Genomic DNA, 27,689 nt, shown 5'->3' on the forward strand with positions numbered 1-27,689 from the left:
CTGGAGTTCCGGGTGGGTGTGGGCTTGGCGGGCCCCGCACTCGGAGCAGCCGGCCGGCCCTGCCCGCCCCGGGCAGTGAGGAACTTAGCACCCGGGCCAGCGGCTGCGGAGGGTGTACTGGGTCCCCCAGCAGTGCCAGCCCACTGGCACTGGGCTTGATTTCTCGCCGGGCCTTAGCTGCCTTCCCGCGGGGCAGGGCTCGGGACCTGCAGCCCACCATGCCTGAGCCTCCCACCCCCTCCATGGGCTCCTGTGCGGCCCGAGCCTCCCCAACGAGCGCCACCCCCTGCTCCACGGCACCCAGTCCCATCGACCACCCAAGGGCTGAGGAGTGCGAGCGCGCGGCGCGGGACTGGCAGGCAGCTCCAGATGTAGCCCCCGTGCGGGATCCACTGGGTGAAGCCAGCTGGGCTCCTGAGTCAGGTGGAGACGTGGAGAACCTTTATGTCTAGCTCAGGGATGGTAAACACACCAATCAGCGCCTTGTCAAAACAGACCACTGGGCTCTACCAATCAGCAGGACGTGGGTGGGGCCAGATAAGAGAATAAAAGCAGGCTGCCCGAGCTAGCAGTGACGACCCTTTCGGGTCCCCTTTTACACTGTGGAAGCTTTGTTCTTTCGCTCTTTGCAATAAACCTTGCTGCTGCTCACTCTTTGGGTCCATACTGCTTTTATGAGCTGTGACACTCACAGCGAAGGTCTGCAGCTTCACTCCTGAAGCCAGCGAGACCACGAGCCCCGGGAGGAACGAACAACTCCAGACGTGCTGCCTTAAGAGCTGTAACACTCAGTGCGAAGGTCTGCAGCTTCACTCCTGAGCCAGCGAGACCACGAACCCACCAGAAGGAAGAAACTCTGAACACATCCGAACATCAGAAGGAAAAAACTCCGAACACCGCCTTTAGAACTGTAACACTCACCGCCAGGGTCTGCGGCTTCATTCTTGAAGTCAGTGAGACCAAGAACCCACCAATTCCGGACACATAAGCAAGGAAAAGGAAACAGTTTATGATTTGGGCTGCCCTAAGAATTACAACAGATTTGGAGAGACTCCAGGGCTGTGGCATGGCCAGATAAGATTTATGGACAGAAAAAGGAGAGTGATGTACAGAAAACAGAAGTAGGTACAGAAACGCTGGGTTGGTTAAAGCTCTGGGTTTGCCTTATTTGAACAAGGTTTGCATGGTTGGCTGCCTGTGAGTGGTTCAATACGACTTCTGTGATTGGCTGAGACTCAGCTATTGTTACAAAAGCATACTCTGAAGTTAGGTTTCCAGTTTGTCTATGTACTAACGTAGGTTGTAGCTCATATGTTAAGAACTCAAGTATGTGAGTATGGAGGCTTTCTTGGGCAAAATTTTAGTTTGATTTAACACATTTTATGTTTTAAAGTTTAGTAAGAATCATTCTAACAGTGACCTGAGCGATTCATGAATGAACTTAATATTAAATATGGCAATAGATAACATTTGGACTTTTAAAATTTCCCCCTCCTTTTAGGTTAAAAGACTATATGAGCAGTCTGACTTTTGCAGAGCCCACTTTTTAATTCAGATCTTTTAGGCGTGAAGGGTTGAGCTGTAGGAGTGACGTTCTAAGTTAATGATGTAACCTGCCTCCTGCCGTCCACCCCGTCTCCTGCTGTGTCAACTCTCTTAATTGCTTTGTCTTTTCTCCCTTCTCTAACCATTCTCTATTGAGTCCACCCAAGCCTGACCACTTCAGGTGTGTTTCTGAGCAGTCTCTAAGTTGATCTTGTCTGTGAGATGAAGTGTCAGGGTTTAAACTGATTCTGTAAGAAAGGTAATATTTTAATTTTAAAGGAAAAGACCAGGTTGTTCATATGGGGATGCAGTCATAAAACGAACCTTGTCTCTGGGAATTAATGTGAGTCACACATGAATCCTATGCCCACTGCCCCCATTCCTTGCCCACTGTGTGCCTTCTATAGCATTCCAGTTCACTAAATAACTCATAAACCCATCTAGTAGTTAACTTAAAGGAATATAATTCAAAGAAACTCTGAGAATGTTTCTGTTAGAGAAAATGCTATATAGCAGGATCTCCAAAATGTGAATATTTTTTGTGGTGTTGTTTTCCTTGCAGGGAAGCTATTGATGTGAGGAATTTGAAGATTTCTGGAGGAAGAATGGTTTGGAAAATTTGAGGTGAACCTCTTTTGGGAATTAAAAAGGTACCAACATGCCAAGTTCTTTTCCTTGAGATTAGCTATTTCGACACATAAAAACCTGTTGGGGAACAAATCCAGGTGGTCCTGAGTCCCAGAGACAGAGATGAGCAATTCATATAGAGAGAAGGGGTGTATCTGTTTTCCATTGCTGCTGTAACAAAGTACCACACATTTAGTGGCTTAAAAGTCCACAGAATTATTATGTTACAGCTCCGTAGGGCAGAAGTTCAATGTGGTTCTTACTAGGCTAAAATCAAGGCATAGGGCTGTGTTCCTTTCTGGAGATTTATCTCCCTTTTACAGATTCTCAAGGCCTCCTGCACTTCTTGAGGCAAAGCCCCCTACTTCCATCTTTAAAGCCTACAAAGGCAAATTGAGTTCTACTACCTCTCTGGTTCCCTGCAACTAGAAAGAGCTCTCTTCCTTAAAGGACTCATTTGACTAGATTGGGTCCACCTGAATACTCTTAAGATCCTCTCCCCATCTTAGGTCCTTCACCTTAATCACATCTGCAGAGTCTTTTTTTAGTTACATAAAGTATTCAAATTCATAGGTTCTAATATTAGAGTGTGGATATCTTTGCGGGACCGTTATTCTATCTACCATTGGAATCAAGGGCTACAGTGGGTTATTAGGCAGAGATGCAAGCACTTGGTCTCTGAGACAACAATCTCCAGGGATGGGATTAGGGTGAGGTAAGTGAGATATTTTTCCAAAGTGCAAAATCTAAGAGGACACCAAAACTCAGTAATCAAAATTAATAATATTTTAAAGCAATATTTAAAAAATCAAAATATATGTAGAAAATATATGGTGAACGTATCAAACTTTTAACTAAAGGCGGGCTGTTATTTGCTTGCTTTATGGCCTTACATTAATATGTGAAGGGGCCAGTCACTTCCATCAGCCCACAGCTGAGGGTTAACAATAGTGTGCCAATGGACTGGGCAATGTGGGGCTTTAGATATTCTTATATTTTTTTGATTGTATGAATTTTATTACTATGTTCCCCTTGGTTCAAAATATGAAAAGATATGCTGATACATGTCTATATAGGTGTACATTTTTCCTTTTGCCTCAGGGTACAAAAAGGCTTCCTGTGGCACTGCTACAAACACTGGCATTTGTGCTTCACCAGCCTTACACTGTGGAGAGGTAGCTGTAGAATCAAATTAAAAGATGAAAACATTGGAGCCCAATTCAGTGAAGTGAGATCCCCTTTGTTGAAATAGAGGGCACCATCCCAGCACTTTGGGAGGCCAAGGCAGGCGGATCATGAGGTCAGGAGTTTGAGACCAGCCTGGCCAACATAGTGAAACCCCGTCTCTACTAACAATACAAAAATTAGCCAGGTATGGTGGCATGCGCCTGTAGTCCCAGCTATTCCAGAGGCTGAGGCAGGGGAATCTCTTGAACCTGGGAGGCGGAGGTTGCAGTGAGCCGAGATCACGCCACAGCACTCCAGCCTGGGCAACAGAGGAAGACTCTGTCTAAAAAAAATGAAAGAAAGAAAGAAATAGAGGGCACCAGGAAGAATTGCCGTACGTTGGCAGGACTCTGTATCAATGTCAATATCATTTACTGCAGCAGTATTATCCCACCCCTAAGATCTGATTCACAAGGACAAGTTCCATCACTAGCAGCTATAATGGGTTTCCTCATTGGCACCACAAGGAATCTCTGGCCTCCTTTTTTTGTACTATTTGGGAATCTCCTTCCAGCTCAAGGCAGTTAATCTGATGTATAGCTCCAGCCACAAGGAGGAAAACTACAAGAGTGGCCCTTTAAATTCCCAAATTCCTGTCCTTGAGAGTTTTTAGTTATATTGTGACATGGTGATAGGGATTGAGGTTATTAAACTAGTTTGATATGCTCTGGGAATATTGGTGTAGAACATGATTTGCTCTTTGGGCTGGAATATTTAGACACTAGTTTCAAATGTGTAACACTCTGGTACCAAATTTCATAAAAACAGGAAGCAATTATGGGTGACCTCAGTCTGTAAACCCAGTCACCACTGGGGATTTTATGATTTTTTTCATGTGTGAGGATATGAAATGTATGTTAAGCCCAATGACAGTTTCTGGAATTCTGATGCATCATTTCACTTTAGTCCCAGTCAATCTCACTTTTTCTCCCTAAGATACTCTTTCTCATCATTCTTTATCTGTATGTTAAATTCAATGTCTTTGTTCCTCAGCAGTTTGATATGCTTAGGAATGATTTTCTTTGTACTTATCCTGTGTAAGGATTTTTTGAGCTCCCTGAAGCTGACATATTTCTCAAATTTGGGAAAATGTTTGCATTATTTCTTCAAATACTTTTTGTGCTGCTCTGTATTCTCCCCTTCTGAGATCAGTTCATATGTACTGCAAATCACAGATAATTTTTTCCATCTTTTTTTCCATGTGTTCTACAGTCTGGAGAATTTTTGTTGACCTAGCATCAAGTTCACTGATCCTTTTTGTTGTGTACAATCTGCTATTCAGTGCATTCAGTAAGTCTTTTATTTCAGAAATTGTACATTTCAGGTCTAAAGTGTCCTCTTCCTTTCTTCTGAGATTCTGTCTGCATTCTCATGTTCATCCCTCAAGTCCTCTAAACATATTTATAATTGTTTTTTAAAAGTCTTTGCTATTTCTAACATCTGGATCATTTTTAGGTCTCTTTCTATTGACTGCTGTAAACTCTTACGTGTTAAATTATCTGCTTCTTTACATATCTAGTAATTTTTATTATATGTTGGACACTGTGGATTTTATGTAGTAAAGAGTCTGGATAATGTTATTTTCCTTAAGAGATTATTGTTTTGTTGTGGCAGATAGTCAAATTACAGGTATATCTTATTAACACTCTCAGGCTTTGTTTTTTATGCTCTATTAGGGTGGGTCTATTTCTGTTCTGCCCTTAGTGTCCGAGGATATGACTCTTCCTATAGGGCACAGTCTTTCTGGGAGCCATGTGAATGCCTGAAATGCTGAATGAGGTCCATTTACTGTTGCAGGGCCAGAATTCTAGCAGCATCTAGAACTGCATAGCCTCCAATATTTTTGCTCAGCTTTCAGCCCCACTGCAGCCATTTTCTGCTTTGCTTCTTAGTAGTTCTCACTGTGCAAGACATCCTAGTTCTCAGCCATCAGCCTATGGAGAAACTCATGGAAACTTCTGCTGTTTCTGTCCTTTGTGCAGCTTCCTCTTCTCTAATACTTTGCCTTGCAAATTAAAGCCAACTCAGCAACCCTGAACTTTTATTTCTGTCTCCTTAGCTCCTGAGCAATGGAGACCGGTGCTCTTTAGCTGGGTTCTAGTACTCTTTAGTGAGGCCAGGGGACTTCTCACAAGCAGGAAGGCCCAAGATCATCCCTTACATTGACTGTTATCTGATATCTGATAAAAGTGACTAGTTTTATAGTTGTTTGTGATGGGAGGGTAAGTCTAAAACCAATTACTCATGGCCAAAAGCAGACATCTCCCTGTTATATTTGAAAGTTATTACTTCGACATGCAAATTTCAGGAATCAGGAGCCTCCTCTCAGATTTTGATTATGTACTTTATAGCAAATGTACAATCTGGGAGAGGCTGATGGTTACAAGAACCATCTTTGTAGATGGGAATGAGAAGTCAAAAAAGAGATGTGAGAGTGTATAACAGAAACTTAATTCTTTTGCTTGTAATCACTCTCATTTCTCTCCTTTCCCCTACAAAACGTTCTTTTTGATAGCATTCAGCTGGGTCCTCTGCTGATATCTCTTTTCTTCCACAATACCTTCCATAGAATCTTATTTCACATACTGGTTTGGACGAATTTTCTTTTTGAACATTGACATCTTTGAATTTTTACTATTTTGGCATTTGATCTCTGGCCAGGAAACCCCAAATTTTCTTGCATAATTAAGCTTAAACAATCTTTCAGGCCCTAGTAATGCTGCGCTGGGAGTGATTCTGTGCTCATGTATGTTCCCCTATACTCCTGATTCCTGACTTACCCTCCCAGTGTTTGTCAATGTCATTTCTCTTCCTTGACTATACTTGCCTATGAGGTTGTACCACCTAAGATGATACTGCCCAATTTCTGAAATGCAGCTAAACTTGTTAATGTCACATGCATTTTCTGGCGCAGTCTGTGTGGCTGTATCAGTTTTTTATTCCCCTATGTCCCTGATCTCTATTCCTCTTGCTAAATAGAGTGTAATTTGGTTTCTTCCAGCTTACTACTTGCTTGCTTGCTTCCCTACATCTTGTTGCTTTGCACTGTCAACTCAGATTACTTTGCAGTAGAAGATTGTGGGAGGTTGTTAGCTGAGTGCATACAATTGTATTCACATAAGACAATTCTATAGATGTATGCTGAATTTGGGAAAAGTATGGTACTAAAGCCATCTCTAATTTCCAAAACTATTAGCACATGCTTTGTTAATAGTTTCTCACTATTGGCTACAGCATGTAAAAGACAACCTGATAATGTTTTTAAGTGGTTAGCACTCCAGCTATAACTTAATGTATTTCTTTGGAATTTAGGGAAATATGCCATAATGTATATGACCAATGTGACATTATTGTAAGGAAATCCTTCAACTCATTGCTGTTTACATAAATGTCAATAGTAAAGTCATTGTTTTATTATTAGTAGCAAATTACTTATTTTATGAATAATGGCAGGCTGGCAAGATCTAGGACTAGTTCTATAAAGAATCTCCATAATGAATCATACTGGCAGCATCTGTGGACACTGCAGTCTGTGATTCCTGCTTCTCATCTCCTCTCTGATAGTTATTGCAGCTTGCAACTGGTCCAGGGAGATGGAAAGAAGATCATGTCTTATCTACGTTGCCTATAGCAGTAGCTCGCAAACTTTTGGGTGTACTAGATCACCTGAAGGGTTTGTCAAAACACAGTACCATTTTGAGTTTCTGTTCCAGCTGGTCTGAGAGGAACCTGAGAATTTGCATTTCTATCAAGTTCCCTGGTGATGGTTTTTGTGGAGAACCACCCTCCTAAGATATTTCAGAATCTTCTAAACCTGAAAATCCCCTAGAACTGATTCTCCTTTTAGATACTTCCAAGATATATTGTTACTGACTCAGCTTTGGTTGACCTTCTGTGGCATTACCAAAGTCACTTAATGCTTCTGTGTTCCTATATCACTGTCTGCAAGATGGAATATGTCATCTAAGGCTTAACGATGCTTAGGCTCACATGAATTAGTGCTATGGATTTTCAAGTATTTATTTTAAGGTATTATTTTGCAGTCTTGGAAAATTCCCCAGGGAAGTTATGGTTAAGGCTCCATATAGAAACTGAAATCCCTATTTGGCTTCAAAATTATTCACTCTTGAGCATTGGCTTACTCAGAAAAAAAAATCATCTTTTTGTTATCTCAGTCTCTGTGAAGTTATAGTTAAAAATAATTTTTAAAGTTAAACTTTCATAAATCCTAATGCCTGTTGATGCATTTGGTCAAACTTTGCAAAATTTGAGAAAATTGTAAATGGCAAGTTAGGAAACCTTTAATTTTTAAGGCTTGTAGATATACAAATTTAAAAATATACAAAATATTATTGTAATAAAGTTTGTTTCATATAAACAAAATATTGATATAATAAGAATGTTACATTACATTGAAAGATTCTTTGGGTCAGAGCTCCAGGATAAATTTGTTTTATTTTGTCATCAAGTTTTCATCTTTGACAAATGTTTACTTTTGGTATTCTGTATCTTTAGAGTAATAACTCACTTAAGATTCAGCTTTCTTATTTGATACTGATGATAATATTACACCATCCTCCATAAAGTTGTTTTGAATCCTTAAAAAGAGTACGTCGTGAAAATATTTGGGGGCAATATTGGTTACTATGTAGTTGAACTCTCAACCATTTAAATGCGTTGATCCTGCAATAATTATACAAACAGAATTTTTAGTGGATTGCTGCTCTTCTTAAGGTGTAAGGGAAATCTCTATGGCAAATCAAAAAACTCGAAATGTCAATTAAAAATTAAAACAAAATATGAAACAGAAAAAAACCCAGAGGTAAAAGTTAGGATTGTTCCAGTCAAAAATCTCTTATCAGTTTTTGGAGTAGAGAATAAGCCCTGGGTTAGCAGAAAGGTGAAAGAGATGAACTTGAGATTCTCATATTAATTTAAGATGCTCAAAGTGGGATAAAGTATCCTAGCTCAGTGGTACCTTCTGGCTGTCATACCTATCCCTGGAGATCAGTATTCCTATTTTAGAATCTTAGGATTTCTATAGAGTAAGTTCAACAAAATAAGTTTGTAGTAAAAATACCCAAGGATACTAGCCACTGTGAGTGAAAGTTGAAAGGACAGCAAACAACAGATAACTGTCAACTAGGACTTCAAATATCAGAATTTGCATATGTGGAATATAAATACCTATATACAAATTTTTAAAAGCAAATTTAAAATAAAAAACTGAAACAAGAATATGTCAAAATGGCTAGGCATATTTGAAAATCATCCACATAGAATCTCTAAATATAAAACAAGTCAAAATTAAAAGCGTAATGGATATGTTAACCACAGAGTTAATGCCATAAAGAGAGAATGACTGAATTGAAATACAGACCTAAAGAAGCTCCACTAAAAGTAGCATAGAAGGAGAAGATAAAAAATATGAAAGTTTCAAAGTCATGGGAGACATTATAGAATGAAAGAACTAATGTGCATTTATTTGAGGAAATACCTAAAGGCACAATGGCCAAAAAAAATTTCAGACTTGCTAAAATACAGAAGTCACCCATGTGGGAATCAGAATATATCCCAAGCAGAATAAAAAATAAATTCATGTTGTGTAAAGTTTTAGCAAAATTTTAGTGACAAAGAAAAGTTCTGGATAACAACCAGAGAGAGAGGGAATGCTTATTACCCATAAAGGAGTAGCAAATAGTCTAACAGCAGACTTTTCAACCTCAATAATAGATGCCAAAATACAGTAGAATAATATATTCAATATGTTGGGGAAAACTATGTACTCTTCAAAATTAGATTTTAAGAACAAGAATGAAATAAAGATACTTAATGTAAATAAAAACTGGCAGAATTTATGATTAAAAGACCTTCATTTATAAAGGCTATATATATATTTTTTTAAAAAGATGGAAGATCTACAAGAAAAAGTGGCAAGCAAAGAAAGCAGAGCTATTTTAAGAAATCTAGACAAAAATAACCGGTATAAGATATTAATTTAAATAATACCCAATTTGGGAGTTAAAAATATACAACTAACCTACTAGAAAACAATAGTATATATATTGGGAAGTAGTGATTGAAATGAAATTATTGTGAAGCTCTTGTGTTTTTAGGAAAAATGATTGACTTTAGGCTTTGTTTAATATGCATGGTAAAATTTTAAGGGTGTCTTTCAAAAATAGAAATAGAACTTACAGTTTCTAAACAAACAGAAGGAAGAATTGCAATGAGACAAAAACAGATAAACTGACAGAGAATTCAATTATTTCTTCTTCCATAAGGGAAAAGGAAACACTAGTGAGACAGCTAAGAAGCACACAAGTCAAAAGAGTAAAAACAAACATATATTAATAAGGAAGTATCATTTAGTTATTGCCACAAAATTAGTAACAAATCATTCTACGACTCAGTGGATTAACACAATAAGCATCTGTGTTTATGAATCCTTAGGTTTGCTGAGGGGTCTGCTGAGCTAAGGTGGTTTGGATCTGCTCCACATATCTTTTATCCTCCTTGTAGGACCAGCTGGCTAACCTAGGGATATTTTTCTAATGGCTACAGCAGAGACACATACAAGCATAATTCAGTCCTTATGCTGTGTTACATCTGCTAAAATATTATTTTCTAAAGCAAGTCCTATGGCCAGTCCTAAGACTGCTTCCATGATATGAGGTTAAAGACATAAATATTTATAAACAATAATCTTATGCAAAGAACAATAAATGTAATTAAATTCACCAGTTATTTATACCATAAATAAATATAAATGTAATAAATCCCCTAATAATAGCAATTTAACTATAACTGCTAAAAGTTAAAGATAGAAATTGTCAGACTGGATTGAAGGGAAATATAGAAACTTAGAGAGACTGATCATAAAAGAATGGAAAAAGAGATAACCGGGAACATACAAAACAAAATAAAGAAGTTGTGAATGTTAACCTTCTGGAATGGTACAGGGGGTAGTGATTGGTAGGGAACACCACGGGGTTCCTGGGGAGCTGGAATGATTCCATTGCTCAGTTTGGTGAATTTAAACATAGAAAAAGCAGCAAGGTAAGCGAAGCAAGCGAGCAAGCGAGCATGCTGTGGTAGCTGTATTAAATTGAATAAAATAAAACACAGAGCATTTTTAAAGATAAATATTTATAAACAGTGAGAGTTTCAATTCACCAGAAGAATAACTGTACTAAACCTGTATGGGTCTAGCTAAACACCAAAATATATGAAGCAAAATATGACAGAACTGCAGGAGAAATTGACTATTAGAAAAAATTAACAGATTCACAAACTCCCTATATTTTTATTTTTAGAACATCAGAAGAACAATATAATAATATGAAGAATTTGAACAACCTATCAGCAAGCTTGATTTCATGGGCACACATAGAACTGTATTTCCAACAATCAGAGGATACACATTATTTTCTACTATATCTGAAGCTTTAAATACTAGAGTTTTATTTATTTCAAAGAATGTTATACAGATCTCAGTATTATTAAGATAGAAATAAATTAAGCAATGAATTTCACAGTCTTCATCCATTTGGTAATGGATAACAAATATTTAGAGCTGACTAATAATAAAATTAACATAAAATAAAACCAAGAATATTGAATCTTTTGAAGGGGTATGTGTGTGTCCTTTAATGCTTAAAATACAAAAAGTCTGAAAATTAATTTGCTGGTCATTCAACTTAGGATTTTACACAAAGAATTAGTAAAATAAATTCAAGGAAAATAGAATAAAAGATAATAAATAGGATAAATTAATGAAATAGAAAACATACAATGAAGAGAAGAAAGAAAGAAGAGACAAGTAATACATATAATCCTGTGGCAGAATTTACTAAGTCACGAAGACAAAGCCAAAGTAAAATAATATTATGCATAATTTTTAACAAAAAATGTGAAACAGAGAAAATGTATAGATTTGTAGAAAAATTAAAACCTATTAAAACTGACTCAATAAGAAATGGAAATTCAGATTAGTAATTTTAAACCTCCCCATATTAAAAATAGTAAGCTAAATTTTATCAATGAATTCTTTAAATTTTTAAGCAAAACAGATCATTCTAACCTCATACAAATTCTTTTAGGTAATGGACAAAGAGGAAATTCTACACAACTTATATTCTAATACCAAAACACAGTTAAGGACTACATGTGAAAAAAAAATTATGGTCTGATCTTATTCACAGACATCAATGCCAAAATGAAAAACACAGTACTAACAAACCAAATCTAGCAGTGTATAAAAATGATAATACATTATGATCAAGTTGCATTTATCCCAGAAATGTAAAGGTATTTTAACATAAAATCAATGAATATGTTTCCCCACATTTATAAAGGAAAAATATCATTTGCTCATCTCACTGAAAGCAGAAAATCATTTCGTATAATTAAACTTCCATTCATGATTACTACCTTTCTAACTTAGCAATATAAGTATTTATCAAAACTTCACAGCAAACACCATTCTTAATGATAAATTTTGGAAATATTCATTTTAAAATTAAGAATAAGTCAATAATTCCTTCTATTGCTCTTTTCAGTATTACACTGAAGTTTCTAGTCAATGAAATATAAGTAAAATAAATGAATATGTTTTGGAAGAGAAGAAACAAAACTGTTATCTACAAATAGTATTGTTTATATGGAAAATCCAAAGAATATAGAGATAGTTTCTTAGAATAAAAGTAGGTTTATTAGGAAAGTGACTAGATACGAGATCAAAAACAAAGTCATTTGTATTTCTAAACACCAGAAATACATAGAAAGCAAAAGTTTAAACCCACCATTTTCAGTATAAACAAAAATGATAATGTACTCAGGAATAAGTGTAACAAAATATGTGCAATGCCAGTATAGAGAAAATTATAAAATTTTATTGAAATATATTAAAAAAATAAATGCAGAGAGGTGCCCATATTCACAGTTAAGAAAAATCAATATTGCTAAGATGTCAGTTTTCTTTAAATTAAATGAGAGTTTCAGGGAAAATCCAATTCTACTCCCAAAAGGGGTTTTTGAGGAACCTGACTAGTTTATGATAATATTTGAATAGAAGATCAAGGGGTCAAGAAGAGCCAGGGTACTCCTGATGAATAAAAATAAGGTTAAGAGAATAGCCCTACCAGCTACCAGGCCTGCTATCAAGCTAAACTAATTAAAATAGTGTGATCTTAGTGCAAGGGTAAAAATTGATCAGTGCAACAGTGAGTCCAGAAATAGACCTCTTCATATACAGAAATAAGATATATAACTGAGATGGAGTTTTATAACTTTTACAGTGATAGTTATTTATCCATAGAGGAGAAAAGAAAATAGAATTCATTCTTATATACAAAAATGATTTCTGGATAAATTAAATATATTAGGAAAGGTAAAACTTTACAAGTAAGAAAAAATTTAAATGAATACCTTTATTATTTCAGAGTAGAGAGGTTTCTTAAACAAAATACAAAAAAGACTAAATGAGAAAAGTTTGATAAGCTGAACAGCAGATCTAAGCTCTTTAGCTGGAATTCCAAAATCCATAAGGCCATGAAATGTGAAAGTTTGTTTTTATCTGCAACCTTGTTTGGTGGCAAAAATAGACAACATAAGGCTATTCATAGTGTTTATTTATAGCAGATGTAAATGTTCACCCATTGTGCCCTGGGATATATTGCTGAGTTTGACTACTGAATTCTCTCTAGACTCTGTTGGGAATAATCATAATATATAAGATATGCCCTATATAATCTTTCTGAAATTGATAAAAACAATCTGAATCTGAAATACATCTGGTCCTGAGGGTTTTTAATAATGGATTGTGGACCTGAATATTAACATTAAGAATGAGAAACACATGCATTGTTATGTATCTGTTAGCTGGATTTAGCCATTCTGCAATGTACACATATTTCAAAACATTGTTTTGTATATGATAAATATAGACAATTTTTATTTGTGAATTAAAAATAAATTTAAAAAGAGAAACATATTTCAGAATAATTGGTGATAAGGAGGTAAGAGAAGTACTAGAGGACTTCACAGGTACCTTGGTATACAGGGTAGGTAATATTTAGGTAAATGGGGTAGGGGATCATGATTTTACTTTGTTTCACACCTTCCATGTGTGTTACATGTATGAAGTGTGTTATATATTACATAATACGTAAGTGAAATAACTCAGAAACAGTGAAATATCGCATGTTCTCACAGTTGGGAGCTAAATATGTGTACACATGGACAGGTTGTGGAGTAACAGACATTGGATACTCTCAAGGGTGGGAGGAGGGAGGATCCTGAGGGAAGAAAAATTACCTAATGGGTACAATGTACATTATCCAGGTGATGGTTACACTAAAAGCTCAGACTTCACTACTATACAATATATCCACGTAACTACACCAGAAAATTCAAATTATCTATAAATATCATGTGAAGAAATGATTACATATATTATGAAAATGTGTCTGGAAGTTTTGTGTTACTTGAATAAAATGCTTTATTCAGAGAAATGATCTGACATTTCTGTGGTCACTACCAGCTCAAAAGAAAGTAATGCTCTATCAGTAGGTGTCTGAGTTTATTAAACCTATTTTGCCAATCAGTTGATATAAAGATATTTTTAGTAGATTGTAAACAAAATCATGCATTGTTAGCTAAGTTGCCTCACATATTAATTTGCTCAAACTTTGATATTTGGTTTCATGCATTCTGTTTCCATGAACATCTTTTTGTTTTTATATTGTTTTCAATAACTAAGGAATTTTAAGAGTATTATTTTAAATATATATACTTGTCACATTAAATATCTTGAGTTTTTATGTATATATTCAAATTTTTATTCTTTTTGTTCTAGTTGTTGGATGGAACACTAACTATTATTATATGAAATAAATATCTCTTGTGGACCATAAAATAAAATACAGATTGAGAATGTTTTAATTCTTTGTTCTTTTTCATTTTTTAAAGCAGATGATTTTTCTTCTCACGAAATTGATTTCATGGCTCTTGTCTTAAGCTACTTTTAAAAAAAATTGACCTGGTGCAACGTTCGTCCATGTGCACTAGAAATTCTAAACAAGAATATCAACTGTCCTTATTCTTAAACGTTAAAATGGTGGATGCTTAATGGATGGGTTGTCTTCATATTATAAACAACGTGAATTGACCAATTGAAAACAACTCGTCACTCCGAAGGTTTTGATTTATCTCTCCTCTTTTCAGATATGGGCTAATTATTCCATAGATAACCTCATCTCTTTCAAAGCAGGAGCCTGACTATTACGCCTCTTGTGTTGTGAATTTAATGCCATGGTAAAGAACACCCACTGCAAACCACAAAATAGCATTGAGTTGGAGAGAGAGAAAAGCTGCCAAAGTGGGTAATGTGATCTCCTTTGACAACCTTGATTCCTGAATCAGGCATTCTTCCACAGGGTTTGGGCACTTAGGCTGTGAGCGGGAGGTATTTAAACAGACAGCATCTGCCTCAGCAGCCAGCCTTCCTGCTGCCTCTCAACAGCAAGAGCATTCATCTCCTTCATATCTCTTGTGCATTAATTTAGCAAAACAGTCATCCTGCTGGTAAGCCAAAGTAATCAGAACACACAGGAGATGAGACTTCAAAAAGAATCTGGAGCCATTTGAACAACTCTAGGACTCTCATTGGCACGCTTTGGGGCGTATGTACTCAAAATGTGTAGACACCTCTTCGGAATTGGATTTTTGCCCAGATCATCAGGCATTACACTTATCTGAGGAATCTCCCTGGATGAAATGCAGAGGAGAATTGCCCATAACGTGCCCTCAGGGCATAGGAGATTCCACAAGATGGGGATATTCTCAAAGGAAAGTAGAGTAGCCCTCCTAAAGGGACATTGATAAGCCTTTACCTTGCAGCGACTACTATCATTTTTTTTTTCTCCTTTTCTGCAAGAGAAGGGATCACACAGCAGATGATCTTGAACTTATTTACAGACTTATTGTAGAAAATAAAGCATTATTAAGATTACATCTAACACTGTATGTAGGTTTTCTTCAAAAAGGTCAAAATATTCTCTGTAATTTGCAATAGTCTGCTTTGTAAAAAAAAAATAAGTACAGTTAAATATTTTGTTTCTTTTAAAAAATTAATAAACTGGTGAAAATTAGAAGTAAATACTAGTCACTATGAAAGAAGAACTAATATTTTTTAACTTCCTAATCATCAGCTAATATATTCTCTAGCCTCTAGAGATTTTAATGCACTTTATTTATATCTACATGATTTTACATTATTACTTTATGTATGCTTCTATGGAGTTTTCTTTATTTATTAAAATATCATATAATCCTTGAAATATTTAAGGGCCACATCAGCAGAGCTCCAGACTCTCCAAGTTCAAATCTCAGAGGCTTTGCTTACTAAACTATATGACCTTGATCAAATTGCTTAAAGATTTTGGTATTTTTCACCTTTAAAATAGTATATTATAAATGGCTATTTGATTTCATGTGATTGTCATGGGAATTAAATGGGCTAAACCATATAAAATGCTTAGAACTATTGAACTGGTACATAAGTAGGTCCTCAGTATTCATTAGCTATTATTTTTATCTCCTCCTCAGTTCAGCACTTAAAAATTCTTACTCTCGGCCGGGCGCCGTGGCTCACGCCTGTAATCCCAGCACTTTGGGAGGCCGAGGTGGGCGGATCACGAGGTGAGGAGATCGAGACCATCCTTGCTAACACGGTGAAACCCCGTCTCTACTAAATGTGAACCCGGGCAGAGCTGCATGACCGAATTGCCCACTGCACCAACCTGGCGACAACCAGATCTCAAAAAAAAAAAAAAAACAATACCACACTTCTTTTTTTTTTTTTAATGAAATATGGCTTTGTAGAAAAGTTTTGCAATGGGAAACTTAAGCCAATTTTTAAAAAACCTAGCTTTAAAATAACCAGTGAAATGAAGCCAGTAAACAAATAATACTATTAAAATTTCCTTTTTATCACTTTAATTATCAGCAAAGGCTTCCATTTTTGCTTACATGGATTTTGAAAAACAAGTTTCTATGTAGAATCATAAGATATTAACCAAGTAACTTGTATTTTATTCTGATCTAGTGAGGTAGGTAAAGTTTTACTCCCTACCCAAGCCCACTTTAAATAGAGTAGGTTCAATTTTATGCATTTTTAATAGTTGAGCTCCTGTGAAATTTGCGTTTGAATGAAAGGTATCTCATCAACTAGAATAACTAAAAATTTTGAAAACTTCATATTTAGTCCACACATCTCATTTAATAGATGAGAAAACTGAGGAGCTGAGAAATGATATAACTTGTTGACTGGATGGGATGTGCCCTCCCTAGAAGGCATGGGACAAAGAATCAACTGAAAACAATTTGTAGATATTTTCTGTTCTTTATCTTGAATATGTAAAAAATTCCAAGCTATGAGCACTTTTATTATTATTATTATTTTACAATAGCACACTCGATAGCTACAAAACATAAATATGGAGAGTCAATATGTTAAGTTAAAAATGTAAATTGTGAAACAGAATTTCTGTTTATTTTGTTAAACAACTGAGTACTTATAGAGTATAGGATTTTTACAATTATTATTATACTTTAAGTTCTAGGGTACATGTGCACAACGTGCAGGTTTGTTACATAGGTATACGTGTGCCATGTTGGTTTGCTGCACCCATCAACTCATCATTTACATGAGGAGAAATACCTATTTCTCCTAATGCTATCCTTCCCCCAGCCCCCCATTCCCTGACAGGCCCAAGTGTGTGATGTTCCCCGCCCTGTGTCCATGTGTTCTCGTTGTTCAACTCTCAACTATGAGTGAGAACATGCGGTGTTTGGTTTTGTGTCCTTGTGATAGTTTGCTTAGAATGGTTTCCAGCTTCATCCATGTCCCTATAAAGGACATGAACTCATCCTTTTTTATGGCTGCATAGTATTCCATGGTGTATATGTGCCACATTTTCTTAATCCAGTCTATCATTGGACATTTGGGTTGGTTCCAAGTCTTTGCTATTGTGAATAGTGCCACAATAAATATACGTGTGCATGTGTCTTTATAGTAGCATGATTTATAATCCTTTGGGTATATACCCAGTAATGGGATTACTGGGTCAAATGGTATTTCTAGTTCTAGATCCTTGAGGAATTGCCACACTGTCTTCCACAATGGTTGAACGAATTTACGCTCCCATCAACAGTGTAAAAGCGTTCCTGTTTCTCCACATCCTCTCCAGCATCTGTCGTTTCCTGACTTTTTGATGATTACCATTCTAACTAGCGTGAGATGGTATCTCATTGTGTTTTTGATTTGCATTTCTCTGATGACCAGTGATGATGAGCATTTTTTCATGTGTCTGTTGGCTGCATAAACGTCTTCTTTTGAGAATGTCTGTTCATATCCTTTGCCCACTTTTTGATGGGATTGTTTGTTTTTTTCTTGTAAATTTAAGTTCTTTGTAGATTCTGGATATTAGCCCTTTGTCAGATGGTAGATTGCAAAGATTTTCTCCCATTCTGTAGGTTGCCTGTTCACTCTGAAGATAGTTTCTTTTACTGTACAAGCACTTTTAAAATATATTTCTGCAAATTGTAGAGAAGCAAGAATGCATCAATTTTTAAATATTTTTCTCTGTGTGACATATTTAATATATATTATGACATGTTATGTTTTTAAGTGAATGATTTTGTTTAATATCTTTGAACAATATTCTATGTAGCTTTTTTTTTTTAATTCTTATTTTACAGATGAGGAATGTGAGGCCCAGGATCACCCAGTTAGGGGTGAAGCTATGATTCAAACCCAGCCTGACAGGCTGCAAAATACATGCTTTTAATCAGCCCTGTATTAAAAGGAAGACCACAAAAGTGTAAGTCACCTGTGTCATCAGTAATGAATTTATAATTTGAATCTTCTGATGGCTTAATAATCATGATAAAAATTATTTGAAGTATAATGAAAACAAAACCATGCAGTGGGAAACAAATAATTGAAAACTAAATATAATGTAAGATACAAAACATTTTACTCACAGGAATGACTAGTGATGGGAATTTTAGATACCCTATTGTCCTAATGGGAAAAGCCCTTTTTAGTCCCTCTGTCTCCTATCAAATAAACTATTGCTTACTCCACCCAACTTCCTAGTGGAGGGCCAGCCAGATACCATCTAAACCAGGTGTTTGCAGAAAATGCTCCTTCTTAGGGCTAAAGTTTCTAACACTTGCCATCCCATTAATGATGTTCTTCTCTCCTGACCACAAGTAGAATTAAAAAATACCATCTCCAGCTATGGGAGTTAGTCATATAAAGTTTATTGTGATATTTCTCAGAAGACATATTTTACATCTTATAACCAATGAACAATTTAATTCTTAAAATTTTCCAGTGAGAAGTTTTTCTTTTAAGTGTGGCTTGCTGTTTAGTGTTTTTAGTGAAAAGAGGGATTTAATTATTGCATCCATCCTGTAAAAGATAGTAGGAGGTTAACAGGGCAATTCATTTCTGACCTAGGAAAGATTGTAAAATAGGGTGATAACCCCCACCCCTTGAAGAAGTCAGTAGGGGTAGGTAAAACTCAGTGTCTACAACCACCCCCACCAAAAAAGGAGGGGAGTTAAGATCTACTCAAGCTTTTATTATCTTGAGCAACTAGTGATTACGAAAAGCCTTTAACTCTTTCCCTCATCACCCTGTCATGACAATCACTCCTCCCACCCACAGCATGTAGAAGATGCTACTGTATAAATATCTCCACAATTTTTAAAAGTTAGACTATCCACTGAAGCTAATATGGTCCCTGTTAGATTCTGGTAGCACTTTCATTTTAAAAATAGGGAGGGAGAGCTGTTTCATTACAGACTGGTCATAAATACTCAATTGCCTACAGAAAGCATCAAGAGACAAAATGATCTACTGATCAGCAGCTGTACATCCAGACTTAGAAGGCAATCCAACCTTGAAGCTTTGGAACAGTCACACTGTTTCGTGTTGCACTTTCCAAAGAAGGGACTAAGAACTCAGTATAGATCATACCGAAAGTTGGAGATGGGCTTATAGAATATAAAGAACTCAGAATGACATCTCTTCTCAAATTGTGTCTCAGAATTTCCTTCGATTCCTTGAAATCTCTGACACTCCTGTGTGTCTAAAATACTACAGCCCATGGACTACCCCCATGGCACACATTTCATTTGAAATGGCAAAAGTTCCTCTCATTAGGACTAGGTTGTAGTCAGTGAAATTACTATTCCCTATAGCTAACAGCACTGCTGTGGTGTGCTTAGTAAGTAATTAACCTGCCAGTTATATACGTATTTAGACTTTGGTATGAGAGCAAACTCAACAGGTGATGGCAATTTTCATTAATAACTTTTCATGCTCTATAGGAAATGGTTAATTTTTTTTATTCCCCAGCTTTATTGATGCATAATTGACAAAAATTGTATATAAAGTGTACAATGTGATTATTTGATATACGTATATATTGTAAAATGATTTCTGCAATCAACCTATTTAAAATATCCATCACCTCACATAGTTACCATGTGTGCGTGTGTGTGTGTGTGTGTGTGTGTGTATGTGTGTGGTGTGAGAATACTTAAGATGTACCTGCTTAGAAATTTTTTCTAGGAAAAATGTGGTTATTAACTTTAATATTCTTTAAGTTTGGAAAGATAAATATATTTTCAGTTTCCAAAGTTCAGTTAGAAAGAGCACTTTCTAGGGATTTTAAAAAGGTTGTCAAGCTCAATTTCCTCTAGGGAACACTGCCATAACTTCATCCAGCATTTAAACAGTAAGCAGATTAAAAAAGAAAAAAAAGCAGTAGATAGATTTTAAAATCCTTTTGTTACAGCATGCAATTGCTGCTATATTTGGCACACCCAGAAGGGACTTGCTATTTAGTAACAAAGAAGGGCAGTTTATCTGGTTTGCTCATTTTAGGCACTAGAATCGTAACTACAGTGATGATTGAAATCAGGTGCTTGAATTCCATCTATAATAAGATCCAAGAGTTCTTCTATTATGAACTTCATCAAGATAACTAAATGAGATTGGCTGAAATAGCACTGAACAATAGACTCTATACAAGTGATACACATTTAGCGGACAGCATGACTACAAATAATAAACAGTGGAACTCTGATAGCGACTTCCAGTCATTTCTCAATAAGAATTCATGAAGACATAACCAGATAAGGCCAAAGAACATATTGTCCTCATTCCTGTCTTCTTTCTAATTTATCTACTGTTTTTCTCCCTAACTCATCTGCCTCACCATCTTCTATCAGGCGGTGGAATTGTACTTCCATGGATATGCACCAGTTTGTTTAGTTTGAGCAGCTAGCACAATCTTTGGCACTTGTTAAGTTTTCAATAAACAAGTCTAGTGAGTGAGCACGCACAGTTCTTTGCTAGATTCAAGGTCCTTACTGTCTTTCTGGCGGCATCCCCATTGCTATAGCCTTGGGCTTTGTCTTGGACTACATGTTATTTCTCAGCTAATTCTGAGATGTTGGAATGGTGGAAATATTTTTTTCAAATTTAATTTGTTTTGCTTATTTAAAAAGTAATACTATTGGACAGCAATACTGTTTGTGGAAGTAAGTATAACTGTTTATTGTATTTTGAAAATATACTAAAGCATATTGAAGAAAAGAAGCATGATCCATGATGTCACTGCTCACAAATAAATGCTTACTATTTTGAGAATTTTCATTTCTGTTATCTTATGTGCTTATGGACTCTATGATATATTTAATTGAGCTAATACTAGAATTATAATTTTATAACTTTTTTTGATTTAATATCATAGAATATTTCCCTAGGTTGTTAATTATTCTTCAAATCATTGGGTTTTAAATAAGTGGCTCTGGTATTTTATATTTACTTTATCATAGGAATTTTCATAATTTTTTTAACCGCTCTCTATTTGTTCCAATTATTTTCTTTGCTGTTGAAAATAATGTTTTAACCAGACTTTCTGAACTTAGACCTCTATATTTCTCCTACAATGCTTCCTTAGGATTAAATTCCTAGAAATGGAAATTCTGAGTTACAGAATAAGAATATTTTAAGGAAGATGCAAACTGCTGAATTTATTCCCAGGGAGATTGTACCAATTTACACTGACTGGGCACTTTTCTTTCATGTAAAGATTAGCTGGTAGCTAGGATTCGAAACGAAAAAGGAACCACCATGGTACAGAAGCATAAAACCTAGACTGCTACATGCAGCCCTGTCTCACACACCACCTCTATTTGTAGCAGCCTGTGGTTAGGCTAGTTCATCATTTCATACCCATTGTTACTTAGGTTTTAACTGTTTATTTGTGTTATTTTATTTTTTTACAAGATGGGGTCTCAGTATGTTGTCCAGGCTGAGCTCAAACTCTTAGACTCAAGCGATCCTCTTGCCTTGGTCTCCCAAAGTGCTGCGATTACAGATATGAGCCATTGCACCTGCCTTTTTTTTTTTTTTTTTTTTTTGGAGAAGGCTCTGTTGCCCAGGCTGGAGTACAGTGGTGTGATCTTGGCTTACTGCAACCTCTGCCTCCTAGGTTCAAGTGATTCTACTGCCTCAGCCTCCTGAGTAGCTGGGATTATAGGAGCCTGCCACCATGCCCAGCTAATTTTTTGTATTTTTAGTAGAGATGGGGTTTCTCCATGTTTTCCAGGCTAGTCTCGATCTCCCGAGGTCAGATGATCTGCCCGTCACTTCAGCCTCCCAAAGTGCTGGGATTACAGGCACGACCCACTGTGCCTGGCCTCCTATTAAATTTTTTCTAGAAATCACTGTTTCCAAGACTGGAGTGTTATGGTTTTCACACTTTGCCTTTTTTTGGCTGCTTAGTGCCAAAGTGCACAAAGGCTGTATAATCAAATTCACAGATAGGGTCATGGTTCAATTACTATAGTCAACATTTGTGCCTAGAAAGCTACTGGGACTGTAATCTATTGTGTGTGCTTAGAGAAAGTGCACATTTACTCCTTTGAAATGTCATCCAATATAATGTGTTTAATAGACTAAAGCAGACCATACCTGTCAATAATCAAGTGAAGTAGGAGGGATGATTGGCAAAGTTTAAATTCACACAATATGAGTTTGCAAATACGTTGGATAAACAGTTAAAGCTGAGAGTCCCACACCATATCGTACGAACAAACAGTACTCAAGTTGTTTCAAGTTATTGTTTCCTAGAATAATAGATGAAGCTATGCCATGCATGGATATTCATGAGATTGCTGCCCAGTACTGAGGAACAACTTGTCTATAGCCCAATTTAGATCCACAGCCTCTAGTGTCCCTTGTTATGCCTCAGAATACAGTTTGAGTAGATGGCATTGAGTTAGGTACACAACAAAATTTAACTTTTTATTTTTAACAGAACAGTCAAGGGCATGGCTTCTATTGCTCTTTTCCTTCCTCATTATCTAACTTATCGATAATATGTCTCAGATGCAAAAGTGTAGAGAGGGGAAATGCATGCTTCTAAGGAGGAATAGGCTCATATGGCATAGAATTGTAGGATGTAGGACTGACTCTGGGAGCCATCTAAAATACTTCTCTGTGATAAAACAATGCTGTACTAGAGTTAGGATAATTTCCGTTTTCTTCAGGCAATTCACAGATTCTACCAATGTTTACTGACTGATTGCTATTTACCTAAAAACTCTTCTAGGTGCAGTGATAAAACTGTGAGAGAAAACAGATCTGTCTTTCCCCTTATGTCCTTGTGATCTAGCATGGAGGGGGAGACATTCATCACATCATTGCACAAACAAATGTATAAATGCAACTGTGGAGAGGGCCAAGACAGATAATGAAGGGATTTAAACTGCTGAGAAGATTAGGGAAAGCTTCGCTGAGAACATGTCACTCGAGTTGAGAACAGAAAGAAAGAGATATAGGTGTCTTAGTCCACTTGGACTGCTATAACAAAATACCTTAGACTGAATGACTTGTAAACAACAACAAAAAGTTATTTCTCATGGTTCCGGAAGCTGAAAAGTCTTAGATCAAGGCACCCACAGATTCAGATTCAGTGTCTGGCATGGGCTTGCTCTTTGCTTCAAGATGGTGCCTTCTTGCTGTGTCTTGTGGTGAAAGGGGGCCAAGGTGCCCACTGGAGCTTCCTTCATAAGAGACACTAATCCCATTCATCATGATGGAACCCTCATGACGTAGCTACTTCCCAAAGACCCCATCTCTTAATGCTATCATATTGGGTACTAGGTTTAAACAGGTGAATTTTGGGGGGACAGTAACATTCAGACCACAGCAATAGACATTAACTAGGTAAGGAGAGGATAGATGAGAATGAAGATGGAGAAATCATGTGTTTAAAAGCTTAGCTGAGTATGAAATACAACCAGAGAAGTAGGAGGCAGGCCATGTGAGGCCTCCTAGGTCAAGTCACATATTTTCATCTTGATTTTCAGAGTAAATGGGGAGACATTGAGAAATTCAAGTAGAATGCATGGAAGGGGGGTAATATTATCAACTCTATAATTTGAAAAGATCACTCTAGTTTTAGCATGAAGAACAGATTAGAGTCGGGATAAATGGAGTTCAATAGGTAGAAGACCACTGTACTAATCCAAAAGAGTTTTTGGTAGCTTAGCCTAGAGTGGTGATGGTGTAGACTAAGAAAAGTGGACAATGCTGAGGGATGTTTAGGACATGAGACGAGCAGAACTTGATAGGAATTTGGAATGAAGGTGGAAGGAAAGTGATATGTCAATAAGAATACATAGGCCTCTGGTTTAAGGAGCTGCATGGACAGTGGTACCATGTCTTGAATTTAAAAATAATGGAAAATCACCATGTTTGGGGGAATATTTTGTGTTTGGTTTTGAACATGTATTGAAAGGTCTTTGAAATATCCTAGAGGAGATGTGTAGGTAGTCGAATATGATACTCTGAGCTCAGAGGAAACATGGGCTTGAGGTACAAGTTTGAGTCATGTGAGTACTAGATATTGAGGCTGTGGATGTAGCTGAATTTACCAGGATGTGAGTTTAAGTGGGTGAAAAGACAATAAGGTCTAGGATTAATCAGCTATATTCAAAAAGCCATCTTTGTCATCTGGGCTATTAGATAATGAAGCTTCTTGAGTTTTATTCTTAGGCCTTCTCCTCTTTTCATCGATCAAGAGATCATAGTATTTCATGAAGGAAACAGTGGTCAGTGGTGTCAGATCTTGTTGAAAAAATCAAATGAGGTGAGAACTGGGAAATGGTAGTTGAGTTAAGTATTATTTTGGACACCTGTTGCTTTCTTGAGACTTGTTTCAGGGTAGTCATGTGGCCATGTATTAGATTGGATTAGCTGTGAAGCAGTGAATGAGCAGTGAAGAACTAAAACAAAGTTCATACAACTTGAGAAGTCTGGCCATGAAGGAAAGAAGAGATTGGGGTAGTAGCTGGAGAAGAATAAATAATTGGTGAGGATTTTTTGATTTTCATATCAAAAACTTAGGTTGTGTAAAACGAATAACAAAGTCCAACTGAGGGAGAGAGATGTATATATGGAAGAGAGGAAAACTAGTCAGCAGTACAAGGTTCTTAACCATTTGGGAAAACATTGAGCCAGAGCACAAGGAATGGAGAATGTATATTTAGCTAGGAAAAGAAACAGCTTTTTTATTTTTCTCAGAGGTGAGAGGAACTAAGATAATTGAAAATGTAGATGTGTGTTGGTTTGATATCAAGGACGTGATGTAAATTCCATCTGATGGTTTCTATTTTCCTTGTAAAATTCCTATATCTTTATGAAAAGGCGATTTGCTGTGTTTGAGAGATGAAGAGAGTGGTTTGAAGAGAGTGGAAAACTTTTAACATAGTCATAGAGGTGAGTGTGAGAGTGAATGAGCCAGAGAAAGTTGATGAAATTATTAGGCAATGCTGAAGGCACCACTTGAGGCTGGTGATTATGGGTTTACAATGGAGCCAATCTGGCCTATTGTGTGATTTTGCCTGGCTGCACTCAGCTGCTGAGAGGCAGGCATCAAAAAAGCAGATAGTCACACACATTCAGTTTTGAGGTTTCCTTAGAAGGCAGTAATGGATAAATCAGAAAGGCAATGAAATTTATAGCATTGTCAAGAATATTGAAACAATGGAACATGTACTCTAAATGATCTCAGGAGCAAAATAAAGAAGAAAGAGGGAGATATATTGGGAGGAAATACAGGGAATATTAGCCTAGAGACAATGACAAAGTCAGAGACTTGTTATAACAGAAGCAATTAAAAATACCAAGCTGTAAGGAGGAGAGTTAGTGGTCAAAGTTTAGAATAAATACATTTCAATTATTGCTTTGGACATAGAGAAGTCCGAAGTAAGATTGTACTCATTGGAGATGCAGAGACTGAGAACCTAAGAGGTCAAAACATTGGGCCAGGTAATTGAAGAGGACTTGGATGACACACAGGGATGGTATCTTGGAAGTGGTGGAGAAGATTACAAGCCAGGACTCAATTCCCCTAGTGACCTACAGACAGTGATCCTGACTTTGGAAGATGGAGATGTTTAAGAGATGGAGAGTTTGATGCGATTGAACGGTGTAAGCCTCAAAGGAATATTTTTTCTTTTCTCATTTTATTCTTTCCTTTCCTTTTCCTCATAAAAAAATAAGGTAATAACAATCTGAAAGTAGCAATGGAGAGCAAGAATGCCAATCCTAGTTCCTAGATTAAGAGTATGTGTGATATGAGAAGATCATTTGAAGTTAGTTATCCCTCGAGAACTTGAGAGCCTTCTAAGCTGAGAGCCAGGTTTTAGATACAGCAGAAGGTAGACAGAGCATTCAGAAAGAAGGTCAAAGATATAGAAGAATTGGGTAATTCTGGAATAATAATTAGAGAAGTTCTAATGGGAGGGTATGAAGGATGGGATAAAGCAAGAGGGGCTGGATCAGGGACAAGAAAGTGCACAGTATTATGGAGATTATGGTATGTGGAGGATTGAGACTAGAGGTCTTCTATTTTGAAAGTTTAAAAGGCTTTAATCTCAAAAGAACCCATGATGAGGGTGAATCCTAGGCCCAGTGGCTGGGGTTGGGGATGGGGGTAGTTTTCTCACAGTGGAAAGTTCATTATGGGACCAGAAACTACAAATTCTACATGCTTTTCCTGACTGTTGACAGACTCAGAACTTCAGATTTCAAACGCAGCACAGGATCTGAAAGGCCTCTTTCATTCCTTTTTAAAAATACTTCTTATTGGTTGGGCATGGTGGCTCATGCCTGTAATCCCAGCAGTTTGGGAGGCCGAGGTGGGTGGATCCCCTGAGGTCAGGAGTTCGAGATCAGCCTGGCCAACATAGTGAAACACCATCTCTACTAAAAATACAAAAATTAGCCAGGTGTGGTGGCACGCGCCTGTAGTCCCAGCTACTCATGAAGCGGAGGCAGGAGAATCACTTGAACCCGGGAGGCAGAGGTTGCAGTGAGCCAAGATCACACCATTGCACCCCAGCCTGCATGACAAGAGTGAGACTCTGTCTCAAATCAAAACAACACACACACACACAAGCCTTCCTATTAATTGTGATGAATATTTACATGTGACGTTGTTAAATAAAAACTTTTAATTTTTATTGACTTTGATGTAATATTTATTTGAGCTTGTTCATTGTGTATATGTATATGTCTTCTTTTTCCTCTGACTCCACTGTTGTCTTTATTGGCTATTTAGTATGACTGGGTTAATTGGTCATGTTTTCATTATCTCTTCCTCTGGTGGAGACTTTAAAATATGTTACGGTACCCACTCATTTGGGCTGAATTTATGATTATCTGTTGTGTGTGCAAAACCAAAACTGAAGTTAAAGACCATGTGGTATCAATAGAAGTTACAATGTAAGTGTCCATCAGTGAATGAATGGATTAAAAAAAATGGTACCTATACATGATGGAACACTATTCAGCCATAAAAAAGGAAAAAAATTCTGTCATTTGCAAAAGTATGGATGAACCCGGAGGACATTATGTTAAGTGAAATTAGCCAGGCACAGAAAGACAAATACAACATGATCTCACACATATATGGAATCTAAAAGCATTGATCTCATAGAAGTACAGAATAGAATAGTGATACTAGAGGCTGGGGAGAGCAGCAGGTAGTGGGGATGAGGAGAGATTGGTCAATGACTACAAAGTTACCATTAGATAGGAGGAATAAGTTCTGGTGTTCTATTGCACAGTAGACTGTCTATAGTCAACAATAATGTATGTATGCTTTAAAATAGCTAGAAGAGGGGATTTTGAA

At 36.7% G+C, this 27,689-nt stretch overlaps 1 long non-coding RNA gene across 1 annotated transcript; it reads left to right on the forward strand.

Moving 5' to 3' along the window:
* Window positions 1-1,280: 1,280 nt before the first annotated feature.
* Window positions 1,281-18,279, forward strand: LOC131382864 (uncharacterized). Its single transcript, XR_009212451.1, has 3 exons — window positions 1,281-1,330; window positions 2,108-2,195; window positions 18,163-18,279. It is a non-coding gene; the product is annotated as an uncharacterized LOC131382864 (long non-coding RNA).
* The last annotated feature ends 9,410 nt before the right edge of the window (window positions 18,280-27,689 follow it).

This window comes from Hylobates moloch, unplaced genomic scaffold (assembly GCF_009828535.3).
Source record: "Hylobates moloch isolate HMO894 unplaced genomic scaffold, HMol_V3 SCAFFOLD_1, whole genome shotgun sequence".
NCBI classification, from domain to species: domain Eukaryota; kingdom Metazoa; phylum Chordata; class Mammalia; order Primates; family Hylobatidae; genus Hylobates; species Hylobates moloch.